Raw genomic sequence first — 14,503 nt, 5'->3', positions numbered from 1 at the left:
CTTCTTATCTTCTTATCTTTTCAAAATTGATTTTCAAATCTTTTTCAACTAACTAATTAACTTTTTGTTTGTTTCTTATCTTTTTCAGAACCACCTAACTACTCTTCCCTCTCTAATTTTCGAGAATGCCTCCCTCTTTTTCAAAAATTCTTTTTAATTAATTAATTGTTTTAAATTTTAATTTTAATTTTATTTCCCCTTTAATTTTCGAAAATCATCAACTCCTTTTCAAAAATTATTTTCGAAAATTTCTCACTCTCATCTTCTTCTATTTATTTAATTATTTACTAACACTTCTCTTTATCTCATATCTCTGCTCCTATCCTCGCCCTTGTGTTTGGATTATCCATTCTTCTTCACTCTTATTCCCTTTCTTCTTCTACTAACAATAAGGAACCTCTTTACTGTAACATAGAGGATTCATCTTCTTTCTTGTTCTCTTCTCTTTCATATGAGCAGGGATAAGGAAAAGGGCATTCTTGTTGAAGCTGATCCAGAACCTGAAAGGACTCTGAAGAGGAAACTAAGAGAAGCTAAAATACAACAATCTAGAGACAACCTTACTGAAATTTTCGAACAAGAAAAGGAGATGGCAGCCGAACCTAACAACAACAATGCAAGGAGGATGCTTGGTGACTTCACTGCACCTAATTCCAATTTACATGGAAGGAGCATCTCAATCCCTGCCATTGGAGCAAACAATTTTGAGCTTAAACCTCAATTAGTTTCTCTGATGTAACAGAACTACAAGTTTCATGGACTTCCATCTGAAGATCCTTTTCAGTTCTTAACTGAGTTCTTGCAGAGCTGTGATACTGTTAAGACCAATGGGGTTGACCCCGAGGTCTACAGGCTTATGGTTTTCCCGTTTGCTGTAAGAGACAGAGCTAGAGTATGGTTGGACTCTCAACCTAAAGATAGCCTGAACTCTTGGGATAAGCTGGTCACGGCTTTCTTAGCCAAGTTCTTTCCTCCTCAAAAGCTTAGTAAGCTTAGAGTGGATGTTCAAACCTTCAGATAGAAAGAAGGTGAATCCCTCAATGAAGCTTGGGAGAGATACAAGCAACTGACCAAAAAGTGTCCTTCTGACATGCTTTCAGAATGGACCATCCTGGATATATTCTATGATGGTCTGAATTAGCTAAGATGTTGTTGGATACTTCTGTAGGTGGATCCATTCACCTAAAGAAAACGCCTGCAGAAGCTTAAGAACTCATTGACATGGTTGCTAATAACCAGTTCATGTACACTTCTGAGAGGAATCCTGTGAGTAATGGGACGCCTCAGAAGAAGGGAGTTATTGAAATTGATACTCTGAATGCCATACTGGCTCAGAACAAAATATTAACTCAGAAAGTCAATATTATTTCTCAGAGTCTGAATGGAATGCAAGCTGCATCCAACAGTACTCAAGAGGCATCTTCTGAGGAAGAAGCTTATGATCCTGAGAACCCTGCAATAGCAGAGGTGAATTACATGGGTGAACCCTATGGAAACACCTATAATCCCTCATGGAGAAATCACCCAAATCTCTCATGGAAGGATCAACAAAAGCCTCAACAAGGCTTTAATAATGGTGGAAGAAACAAGTTTAGCAATAGTAAGCCTTTTCCATCATCCACTCAGCAAAAGACAGAGAGTTCTGAGCAGACCCCATCTAGCTTGGCAAACATAGTCTCTGATCTATCTAAGGCCACTCTAAGTTTCATGAATGAAACAAGGTCCTCTATTAGAAATTTGGAAGCACAAGTGGGCCAGCTGAGTAAAAGGATCACTGAAACCCCTCCTAATACTCTCCCAAGCAATACAGAAGAAAACCCAAAAGGAGAGTGCAAGGCCATTGAATTGATCATCATGGCCGAACCTGCAAGGGAGGGAGAGGACGTGAATCCCAGTGAGGAAGACCTCCTGGGACGTCCAGAGATCAATAAGGGGCTTCCCTCTGAGGAACCAAAGGACTCTGAGGCTGATCTGGAGACCAGAGAGATTCCATTAAACCTCCTTATGCCATTCATGAGCTCTGATAAGTATTCTTCTTCTGAAGAGAATGAGGTTGTTACTGAAGAACAAGTTGCCAAGTACCTTAGTGCAATCATGAAGCTGAATGCCAAATTATTTGGTAATGAGACTTGGGAAGATGAACCTCTCTTGCTCACCAATGAACTGAGTGATTTGGATCAACTGAGATTACCTCAGAAGAAACAGGATCCTGAAAATTTCTTAATACCTTGTACCATAGGCACCATGACTTTGAGAAGGCTCTGTGTGACCTTGGATCAGGGATAAACCTCATGCCACTCTCTGTAATGGAGAAACTGGGAATCCTTGAGGTACAGGCTACCAATTTCTCATTAGAGATGGCAGACAAATCCATGAAAATGGCTTATCGACTAGTAGAGGATGTGTTAGTAAAGGTTGAAGGCCTTTACACCCCTGCTGATTTCATAATCCTAGATACCGGGAAGGATGAGGATGAATCCATCATCCTTGGAAGACCCTTCCTAGGCACAGCAAGAGCTGTGATTGATGTGGACAGAGGAGAGTTGGTCCTTCAACTAAATGAGGACAACCTTATGTTTAAGGCCCAAGGCTATCCTTCTGTAACAATGGAGAGGAAGCATGAAAAGCTTCTCTCAATACAGAGTCAAACAAAGCCCCCACAATCAAACTCAAAGTTTGGTGTTTGGAGGCCCCAGCCAAACTCTAAGTTTGGTGTTGGGAGTCTATAAAATTGACCTGATCACCTGTGTGGCTCCGTGAGAGCCCACTCTCAAGCTATTGACATTAAAGAAGCGCTTGTTGGGAGGCAACCCAATTTTTATTTATTTAATTCTACTTTTATTTTTATTGTTATTTTATATTTTATTAGGTTCATGATCATGTGGAGTCACAAAATAAATACAAAAATTAAAAACAAAATCAAAAACAGCAGAAGAAAAATCACACCCTGGAGGAAGGGCTTACTGGTGTTTAAACGCCAGTAAGGAGCATTTGGCTGGCGTTCAACGCCAGAACAGAGCATGGATCTGGCATTGAATGCCAGAAACAAGCAACATCCTGGCGTTTAAACGCCAGGAATACACCCTAAGAAGAGCTGGCGCTGAACGCCAGAAACAAGCATGATGCCAGGGCATCTTGGCCAGTTTCACTAACCTTTTCTTTACTATTTTTAGGGTAGTTTCATGTATTTCTTTAGGAAATAAGCTAGTTTTGGGTAGATATTCACCTACACCTTGATTCAAGCATACATTGTGCATTTTACATTATTTCATGAGGATTTTGCATGAATTTGGTGACAAATTGTATGCTGCATTACCCATGACTTGGACTAGAACTTTGATGCACTCTGTTGCTTGATTTCAGAACCAAAGGAAGCAAGGAAAGGGAGGTAACTTGCAAGGTTAATGAGAAAAGTGATTGCCAATAACACTCTCAAAGCCATCATTGCCTACGTTAAGAGTCACGTTAACTAAGTTAACGTGCACTCTAACGTGGAGAAGGGAAGTTGAGCCAACGTTAGTGACACTTAACATTGTCACTAACGTTGGCAAACACTCATGAGTGGTCAAGTTAGAGCCCACGTTAACCTAGTTAACGTGGCCTCTAATGTTAAAGGGGGAAGAGAAGCCAACGTTAGTGACATTCAACATTGTCACTAACGCTGGCCTAAGGATGCAGCACACCACGTTAACTCCTACGTTAACCTGGTTAACGTGGGAGCTAACGTAAGAAGTGAGAGTTGTCGACAACGTTAGTGACACTCAACATTGTTACTAACATTGGAAGCAACCACATAACCCCTCAAGGAGCCACGTTAACTTCCACGTTAAGTTAGTTAACATGGAAGCTAACGATGAGGAATGAATGATGAGCCAACGTTAGTGACACTCAACATTGTCACTAACGTTGGGATGGCTAAGAATGGCCACGTTAGAAGCCACGTTAACCTAGTTAACGTGGACTCTAACGTGAGATCTAGGGTCACATTGGAACGTTAGTGACAATGTTGAGTGTCACTAACGTTCTCGAAGGTTGGCAAGGCCACGTTAGAAGCCACGTTAACCTAGTTAACGTGGACTCTAACGTGAAGCAAAAAGGGGCACACTGGAACATTAGTGACAATGTTGAGTGTCACTAACGTTCTCGAAGGTTGGCAAAGCCACGTTAGAAGCCACGTTAACCTAGTTAACGTGGACTCTAATGTGAGGCAAAGGGGTACATTGGAACATTAGTGAAAATGTTAAGTGTCACTAACGTTCTCGAACTTATACTTTCACTAAATGTTAATACCCCTAATGCCCTGAGCTAAAGTCTCTGCCCACTTAGCACTTTCTCTCTGCAAGTAAAGCCAAGCCCAAATGAAGAAAAGAACTGCTTCAAACTCAAGATCCAAAGGCCCAAGACTTGAAGAGCAAACTAGAAGTTGAGAAGAGTAGTATATATAGGAGTAGCTTTGAATTGTTAAAGAAGTTCTGGAGGCTGGAAAAAGAGAACTACTCTCTGTATTCTACCTTCTCTACATTTTCAAGTTTTATGATGTATTCTCCATCTTTGTTTTCATTTTTAAGAGCTATGAACAACTAAACCCCTTTCATTGGGTTAGGGAGCTCTGTTGTAATTTGATGGATCAATACTAATTTTCATTATTCTTCTTCTATCTTTTCTCTTGATTTTACTTGAAAGCTTTCGATCTTCATCCCATTGAGTAGTTATCTTGGTAAAGAAGCTATTCAAACTTGGATCTCTTTTGAACCTTGAAAGAGGAATGAAGAGATCAAGCTAGAAATGCTTTCTCATGTTGGACCAAATTTGGTTTGGATGGGTATGTGACTATAACCCTCTCAATACTTGATTTGGGAAATGCATGTGGTATAATCAGTGACCATACTTCATCTCTTCTCATGAGCAATTGACCAAGGAATTGGCTATTGATCAAGACTTGAGAGATTGAATTGCAAGAAATTGTAATTCAATCAATTAAGATTGCCAAGGAGATCAATGAGTGCATTGATTAAGGAAGCGATGAAAATGAACTTGATCCGGAGAATTGCAACATCTCCTAAGCCCAATGAACTCCCCATCTCTGATCTTACCCATTGTCTTTAATTTCTGCCATTTACTTTTATGAGCAAATCCCCCATTCCCATTTATAATTCTGCAATTTATTTTCAGTCATTTACTTCCAGTCCTTTAATTCTAGCATTTACTTTTCTGTTATTTACATTCCCGCCATTTTATTTTCTGCAACTCTCAACCCAAATTCTGGATTCGCTCAACTAGAACATTCTTCTAATTAAAGTTGCTTGATCAATCAATCCCTGTAGGATTTGACCTCACTCTATTTTGAGTTTTTACTTGACGACAAATTCGGTACACTTGCCGAAGGGATATTTATTGAGAGATAAGTTTCCACCCGTATCAAGTTTATGGCGCCGTTGCCGTGGATTGATTGTGCATCAACAATGATTAAATTGGAAGATCACTAGATTGAGCATTTTTATTTTGTGAATTTCATTTTCTGTTTGAGTGATTTACTTTTTGTTTTAGTTAAACTTCTTCCCTTCGCCCTCTACTCTTTTGTTTTTTCTTTGTTATTTTCAATTCTGTTTGCTAACCCACTAACTGTTTGATATATTGCATCACCCACAACTAACAGTAATTCTGACACAAATACTTTCTGCACCTATCTTTTCTTGCTTGCACTTGATGGTTGTATGACAGGGAGAAGAAGTGGGGCTTCAACTTCCTTCGATTCTGAACCTGAGAGGACCTTCCTTAGATTAAGGAGGAAGGCAAAAGGAAAGAAAGTGGTTGGTGCTGAGGAAGAAGAGGAATTCTTTGAAACAAACATGGAAGACAACATGAAAAACCATCATGAAGAAGAAGATCACAACCATGGGGGAGGAGGTAGAGCAAATCATGCTGGGGAGGATAGAAGAGTTTTGGGCTCTTACATCAATCCAAACCCAGGCAATTGTGGAAGTAGCATCCAAAAGCCAACAATCCATGCCAACAACTTTGATCTTAAACCACAGCTCATTACCCTTGTTCAGAACAACTGTTCGTTTGGAGGAGGTGTTCAAGAAGACCCCAATCAACATTTAACCACCTTCCTGAGAATATGTGACACAGTGAAGTCTAATGGTGTTCACCCTGACGCCTATAGACTGCTCCTATTTCCATTCTCACTTAGGGACAAAGCAGCCAAGTGGCTGGAATCTTTCCCAAGGGAAAGCTTGACAACTTGGGAAGACGTGGTGAACAAATTCTTAGCAAGATTTTACCCTCCTCAACGAATCAATAGGCTGAGAGCTGAGGTCCAAACTTTCAGGCAACAAGATGGTGAGACTCTATATGAAGCATGGGAGAGGTTCAAGGACTTAACAAGGAGATGTCCACCTGACATGTTCAACGAATGGGTGCAGCTGCACATTTTCTATGAAGGACTCTCTTATGAGTTAAAGAAGGCCGTAGACCATTCATCCGGAGGATCTTTGAACAAGAAGAAGACTACTGAGGAAGCCATAGATGTTATTGAAACAGTAGCAGAGAACGACTACTTCTATGCTTCCGAAAGAGGGAACACAAGAGGAGTAATGGAGCTAAACAATGTAGATGCTCTGTTGGCCCAAAACAAGCTCATTACCCAGCAGCTGGCTGACCTCACCAAGAAGATGGAGATGAACCAAGTAGCAGCAATCTCCACTTCATCAACAACCCAAGAAGGAGTGAATGAAGAAGCAGAGGGGAGTCAGGAGCAAGCCAACTACATTGGGAATTCACCGAGGAAAAACTATGATCCATACTCCAAGACCTACAACCCTGGATGGAGAAACCACCCAAACTTTGGGTGGGGAAGTGAGCAAGATCAAAACCAAGATCAGAGACGCTACAACTCCAACAACAATGCAGCTCACCAGCAATTCACACAGAGGACATCTCAACACCCCCACAACAACACTTCTCCACATACCTATCAAAACCAAAACAGCACATCTACTCCGAATCACTCATCAATTGATGACAAGCTCTCTAAGATTGAAGCCTTACTTGAAGGAATATGTCAAGAGATTCAAGAAAATAAGGTGTTCAAAGAGGAGGTGCGAGCGAATATTAAGAACCAGGGAGAGACCATTAGGAAGCTGGAATTCCAGGTGGGATATTTAGCTGAGAAGATTCCCAAACCTACTGATAGCTTCCCAAGTGACACGGAGAAAAACCCCAAAGGAGAAGCAAAGAAAGTAAGATGGGAAGATTGCAAAATGGTCACTGCGAGTGATCAAGAGACTGAAAACAAGCAAGGGAAACTTTGCAAACAACCTGAAGACAACTCAACAAAGGAGGAGGATAGAGATCGCCAAGAACCAGAAATCTCACAACAAGAGCTGCTGAAGCTCTATGCACCCTTCCATCAACTGCTCAATGGTGCTGTGGGAAAAAGAATATACTCAAGGTTCCTAGACTTGTTTGCTTCTCTGCATGTGAACATACCATTCATCAAGGCAATTCAACAAATGCCTGCATTCATCAAGTATATGAAGGAACTTCTTCCCAGGAAAAGCTCACTCAAAGGAGGCCAGACTATAGTGATGAACAAGGAATGTAGTGCCCTTATTCAACCTGAGTTGCCTACAAAAAGAAGAGACCCAAGGAGTTTTCACATCCCTTGTGCCATAGGTGAAACTATGTTCGATAGAGCACTATGTGATTTGGGGGCCAGCATCAACTTACTGCCCTTATCCCTGGCAAAGAAGCTGCAGATCAATGAGATAATACCCACAGATGTAATCATCAGACTGGCTGAAAAAACTCAAAAGCAAGCAATAGGAGTGGTGGAAAATGTGTTGCTAAAGGTTGGAAAATATTTTCTCCCAATAGACTTTGTCATCCTGGACATGGAAGAGAGTCACACTCATCCAATCATATTGGGAAGACCATTCCTAGCTATGGCCAGAGCACTTATCGATGTAGAGAAAGGGGAGCTAATATTGAGAATCCATGATGAACGACTCAGCTTCAATGTTTTCAAACTCTCACAAGAAACAGATCAAGAGGACAAGGAACTAAGCATGAATGATAATGAGACACTGAAGGAGGAAACAAGCATTGAAGCACAGCCAGTTCATTCTGAGATACCCTTAATAGATAAACAAGGAAAATAGCAATTGCCACAGCTGAAGGAAAAGTTGGAGGAACCTAAACCTCTAGAGGCAGGTGAAGACAGCATCACAACTCCTGGAAAAAAAGAGGTCACCAAGGGGAAGGCAACCTCAAAAGAAACAAAGAAGAAGGTACCAAGGAGATGGAAGAACAAGAAGATCCCTACGGAAGACTTCTCTCCAGGGGATAGAGTTGTCTCAGCTTACTTCCCAGATATTCCCCCTAATCTCCCCACTGTACCATCTCAGTTACCCAAGGTCTTCACTATCAACAGAGTTCTTTCCCTGGAACATGTGGAGATCATTGATCCAACCAATGGATATAAGTCCACAGCAAGAGGGGAGGACTTTAAGCACTACCAACCTCCCTGATGAGGGAAAAACGTCAAGCTAGTGACCCTAAAGAAGCGCTTCATGGGAGGCAACCCATGTTTTATATGTTTTTAAAATAATGAATAAATCAATGTTTGTGAATTTCAACCCAAACTTGACAAACACTTGGTGCAATCTTTATCATGCAGTATATAGTGAAGAACAAGTTTGGTGTTCAAAGCAAACCAAGATGCATGCTAGTCTTGGGAGCTTTGAACAAACTTTTCATCACATTGCTTCAAACTAAGTTTGGTGTCACCCCATGGTGCCACCAAAATGCATAAGGATATACAAGTAGTTAGTTAGTTGAAATTCATAAATAAACAAACTCTTTTTCTTCTATTTATTATTCTAGCCGTAGAGTTTAATTTCTATGATATTAATTTCCTTATTTTAAATCTTTATAGGAAAGGAAAAGAAGCATAAAAAGGGGATTGATTGGACAATTAAATGGGGGAGAGTTCGCCACTTAATGAAGAGCACTACACACATGTCTCAAGAGGGAACGCATGGGGAAACGCTGCCATGCAACATTGGAGAAAGAAGACCCTTGAAGACCGAACCAATCACTCTCATTAAGTGATGATCCTTGTCCTTCCTTCATACACAACCCCAACCGTCCATCAAGCAACAATCCTTGCAATCCACACCTTCCACCCACTCATGATCTCCCTATATAAGTGAACCTTAGTGCATGATCATTCCTCACACTCAAATTCTCACTCTCCACACTTCATACTTTCGGCTTGCTCAAACCCCTTCATCACACTCTGTCCTAGCCAACCTATTCCTCATCTCTCCGTATCCTCCAACCTCCATCTCAAAACAGCAACTCAATTCATGGCATCATCAAGGTCAAAGAGGCAAAAGAGGAAGGAACCCATGGAGAGTGTTCCTTTCGATGAGAAGAAATTCAAAACTGCCTTTCATGAACGTGAATTCGAACGGATAAGGGCGAGAAAGATATTGCCAGAGTTAATCTTCCAAATCAATGCAGATGAGTCACCACAAATTCTGGAGAAAATCGAACAGAGGGGGTGGCAATTGCTCACAAGTCCAGAGGGGAAGATCAATGGAAACCTCATCAAATAATTTTATGCGAATGTAGTAAGAGAGGAGACCTGAGCCCTGAAGCCAAGGGGTGGTTTGAACTTGTGAGGAGGTCCATTCTACCAGCTGCAAATAATTCAGAGGTAAACATCAATCGAGCTACTATGGTGCATTGCTTAATACAAGGTGGGGAAATCAATGTGAATGAGCTCATCGCCGAAGGGATTCAAGATTCGGCTGAGAAGGTTGATTCAGGTGCAAGGCTTTGGTACCCCAGCACCATTCTCCGCTTATGCAATAAGGCCAAGGTAGTATTTGAGGACAGCAATCCAGACTGGGTGAACCTAGGCAGGCTAGTTACACTCGAGCGATTGGTTTATACTACACCTACTCAACAACAAAGAAGACCACAAATAGGAAAAGCAAAAGCAAAAGAAAGTGTTCACCAAGAGGAACCTCATCAGGAAGAATATCAACAAGGAGAGTATTCTGATCCAGCCAACTTGAACATGAGTCACCTTCTAAGAGCCATTAAGGATTTGGGGATGAGACATATGGAAGGACAAGAGCAAATACTGAACCTTCAAACCAACTGGCTGAGCCAACAGGAAGCATGGCAAAAACAACAAATGGAGCAGCAGCAGGAACACTACTCCAGGCTCACTCAAGCCATCAACCAAGTGAATGAGAGGCAAGAGCTTCAAGAGAAGCACTTGCAAGAACTCAACCAGCGGCAGATAGCCCAAATGAAAACTTTCAATTAGTTCAGTGTACTCAATGAAGGAAGGCAACTACATACGGAGGAGTTCTATGTGAACACTCAAGCCAAGTTGAACTACATGACTAGTAATATGCATCAGCTACACTATGCCATCCCTACATATGATGTGGTCCAAAAAGATTTTGTAGAACAAGAAGAGAGGAAGGTGAAACAGCAAAAGGAGACACTCAAGAAGAAGATGGAAGATGGTGGTTTCTGGAAGAAGCTGCTTGGAAAAGGCAAAGGAAGTGGGAGCACAAGCACTCAAGAGAGACACAATGAGGATAAGCAAGGATGGGAGCATGGGCATCCACATGAATGAAAGGTGGTGGAGTTCTTTTTAGTCCATCGTTTTCTATGCTTTAAAATAAGGAAGATCTTGTATGAAATAGAACCTGCTTCCATGTTATGTTTAAACTTTTTAAATTCTATCTTTTAAGTTTTCTTTCTGAATAGGTCCATGATTTCTGGTTTAAATGTCACTGCATCTTTCCCTTATTTACTTGTAAGCTTGTCCATTTTTAATCAAATGAAGAAGAGAATGTTTATGTTTTTTTTTAAATACCAGAATAGAGTTCATAATGTGGAAGTGCATTCATGAATCTTTGGGGTAGTCATAAGTTAGCTAAGTTGGTTCAACCACAAGGCTAGGAGGACAACTATCTATCCTGAATACTTGACTTTGGATATGCCCATGAGACTAAGTTAATAACAAGATCCTAATAAGAGAAAAGGGAAAGAACAATAGAAGTGAAAAACAAAAGAAAAAGAGTAAGCAATAAGGCTAGGCACCAATGGTTTAGACCTTGAGACAAGTGTCTGTGGTGCTCCTGTGTGAGGGATCTACTTGGATGAATAAGCTCTCAGGGGTGCTTTATCACTTGGTAACTTGGGTTAACTAACCCGGGATTATCAGCTGAAAATCCACTATCAAGAGTAACCCTCACTACAGAGCATTTAGTAACCCAAAGAGGTGCTGGACACCAAGGTCTCGAGAAAAGAAAATAAATAAACTATATGCCTGTGGTGTGTATGTATGGGGGACAGACTTGAGGGAGTAAGTCCTTAGGGGTGCTTCAACACCTAGCACCTTGAACCAACTGGTTCGGGAGTGTTGGCTGAAAACTTATCTTAAAGAGTTGCCCCTTTACAGAGCACTTAGCCTAAATAACACAAATAACCCTTGAAATAACAATAAAAGGATCAATGAATAAAAGTCTCATGGGATATAAACAAAGTAAGTGTTTAGGGACATGATGAAAGTCTGAAAGCCAGTAATGGAATGAACCTAAGTTGCTATGTATGAAACCACCATAAAATCAGTAACATGACTTCCACAAGAATGACTCATTCCTTTGGATATTCCATTCATCATTCTCTTGTTCCAGTACTTGCTTAGGCACAAGCAAGCTTTAAGTTTGGTGTTGTGATGCCAGGCATCTTGGCCAGTTTCACTGACCTTTTCTTTACTGTTTTTAGGGTAGTTTCATGTATTTCTTTAGGAAATAAGCTAGTTTTGGGTAGATATTCACCTACACCTTGATTCAAGCATACATTGTGCATTTTACATTATTTCATGTGGATTTTGCATGAATTTGGTGACAAATTGTATGCTGCATTACCCATGACTTGGACTAGAACTTTGATGCACTCTGTTGCTTGATTTCAGGACCAAAGGAAGCAAGGAAAGGGAGGTAACTTGCAAGGTTAATGAGAAAAGTGATTGCCAATAACACTCTCAAAGCCATCATTGCCCATGTTAAGAGTCACGTTAACTAAGTTAACGTGCACTCTAACGTGGAGAAGGGAAGTTGAGCCAACGTTAGTGACAATTAACATTGTCACTAACGTTGGCAAACACTCATGAGTGGCTACGTTAGAGCCCACGTTAACCTAGTTAACGTGGCCTCTAACGTTAAAGGGGGAAGAGAAGCCAACGTTAATGACATTCAACATTGTCACTAACGTTGGCCTAAGGATGCAGCACACCACGTTAACTCCCACGTTAACCTAGTTAACGTGGGAGCTAACGTAAGAAGTGAGAGTTGTCGACAACGTTAGTGATACTCAACATTGTCACTAACGTTGGAAGCAACCACACAACCCCTCAAGGAGCCACGTTAACTTCCACGTTAACTTAGTTAACGTGGAAGCTAACGATGAGGAATGAATGATGAGCCAACGTTAGTGACACTCAACATTGTCACTAACGTTGGGATGGCTAAGAATGGCCACGTTAGAAGCCACGTTAACCTAGTTAACGTGGACTCTAACGTGAGATCTAGGGGCACATTGGAACGTTAGTGACAATGTTGAGTGTCACTAACATTCTCGAAGGTTGGCAAGGCCACGTTAGAAGCCACGTTAACCTAGTTAACGTGGACTCTAACGTGAAGCAAAAAGGGGCACACTGGAACGTTTGTGACAATGTTGAGTGTCACTAACGTTCTCGAAGGTTGGCAATGCCACGTTAGAAGCCACGTTAACCTAGTTAACGTGGGCTCTAATGTGAGGCAAAGGGGTACATTGGAACATTAGTGAAAATGTTAAGTGTCACTAATGTTCTCGAACTTATACTTTCACTAAATGTTAACACCCCTAACGCCCTGAAGTAAAGTCTCTGCCCACTTAGCACTTTCTCTCTGCAAGTAAAGCCAAGCCCAAATAAAGAAAAGAACTGCTTCAAACTCAAGATCCAAAGGCCCAAGACTTGAAGAGCAAACTAGAAGCTGAGAAGAGTAGTATATATAGGAGTAGCTTTGAATTGTTAAAGAAGTTCTGGAGGCTGGAAAAAGAGAACTACTCTCTGTATTCTACCTTCTCTGCATTTTCTAGTTTTATGATGTATTCTCCATCTTTGTTTTCATTTTCAAGAGCTATGAACAACTAAACCCCTTTCATTGGGTTAGGGAGTTCTATTGTAATTTGATGGATCAATACTAATTTTCATTATTCTTCTTCTATATTTTCTCTTGATTTTACTTGAAAGCTTTCGATCTTCATCCCATTGAGTAGTTATCCTGGAAAAGAAGCTATTCAAACTTGGATCTCTTTTGAACCTTGAAAGAGGAATGAAGAGATCAAGCTAGAAATGCTTTCTCATGTTGGACCAAATTGGGTTTGGATGGGTATGTGACTATAACCCTCTCAATACTTGATTTGGGAAATGCATGTGGTATAATCAGTGATCATACTTCATCTCTTCTCATGAGCAATTGACCAAGGAATTGGCTATTGATCAAGACTTGAGAGATTGAATTGCAAGAAATTGTAATTCAATCAATTAAGATTTCCAAGGAGATCAATGAGTGCATTGATTAAGGAAGAGATGAAAATGAACTTGATCCGGAGAATTGCAACATCTCCTAAGCCAAATGAACTCCCCATCTCTGATCTTACCAATTCTCTTTAATTTCTGCCATTTACTTTTATGAGCAAATCCCCCATTCCCATTTACAATTCTGCAATTTATTTTCAGTCATTTACTTCCAGTCCTTTAATTCTAGCATTTACTTTTCTGTTATTTACATTCCCGTCATTTTATTTTCTGCAACTCTCAACCCAAATTCTGGATTCGCTCAACTAGAACATTCTTCTAATTAAAGTTGCTTGATCAATCAATCCCTGTGGGATTCGACCTCACTCTATTGTGAGTTTTAACTTGACGACAAATTCGGTACACTTGCCGAAGGGAGATTTTTTTAGAGACAAGTTTCCACCCGCATCAAAGCATGAAGCTGGCGTTCAACGCCAGAAACATGCTGCACATGGGCGTTGAACGCCCAGAACAAGCATCACTTCGGCGTTTAAACGCCAGAAATGCATACAAAGGCATTTTGCATGCCTAATTGGTGCAGGGATGTAAATCCTTGACATCTTAGGATCTGTGGACCCCACATGATCACTTCAAGATTTGTGGACCCCACAGGATCCCCACCTACCTCCACTCATATTCTCCCCTCTTTTCATTCATCCTCTCTTCCCAATAAACACCCTTCCCCAAAACCTTTCACCAATCACCTCAATCTCTCTTCCCTATTACCACCTACCACCACTCACATCCATCCACTCTTCCTCATAAACCCCACCTACTTTCAAAATTCAAAATCACTTTCCCACCCAAACCCACCCACTACGGCCGAACCTACTCCCTCTCCCCTCA

At 40.9% G+C, this 14,503-nt stretch overlaps 1 non-coding gene across 1 annotated transcript; it reads right to left on the bottom strand.

The window, feature by feature from the left end:
* Positions 1-6,302: 6,302 nt before the first annotated feature.
* On the bottom strand, positions 6,303-6,406 carry LOC148564203 (small nucleolar RNA R71). Its single transcript, XR_015884350.1, has one exon. It is a non-coding gene; the product is annotated as a small nucleolar RNA R71 (small nucleolar RNA).
* Between the last annotated feature and the right edge of the window lie 8,097 nt (positions 6,407-14,503).

Source organism: Arachis ipaensis, chromosome B5, assembly GCF_059453495.1.
Source record: "Arachis ipaensis isolate K30076 ecotype BB chromosome B5, ASM5945349v1, whole genome shotgun sequence".
NCBI lineage: Eukaryota > Viridiplantae > Streptophyta > Magnoliopsida > Fabales > Fabaceae > Arachis > Arachis ipaensis.
This window is presented reverse-complemented; position numbering and strand designations above follow the sequence as displayed.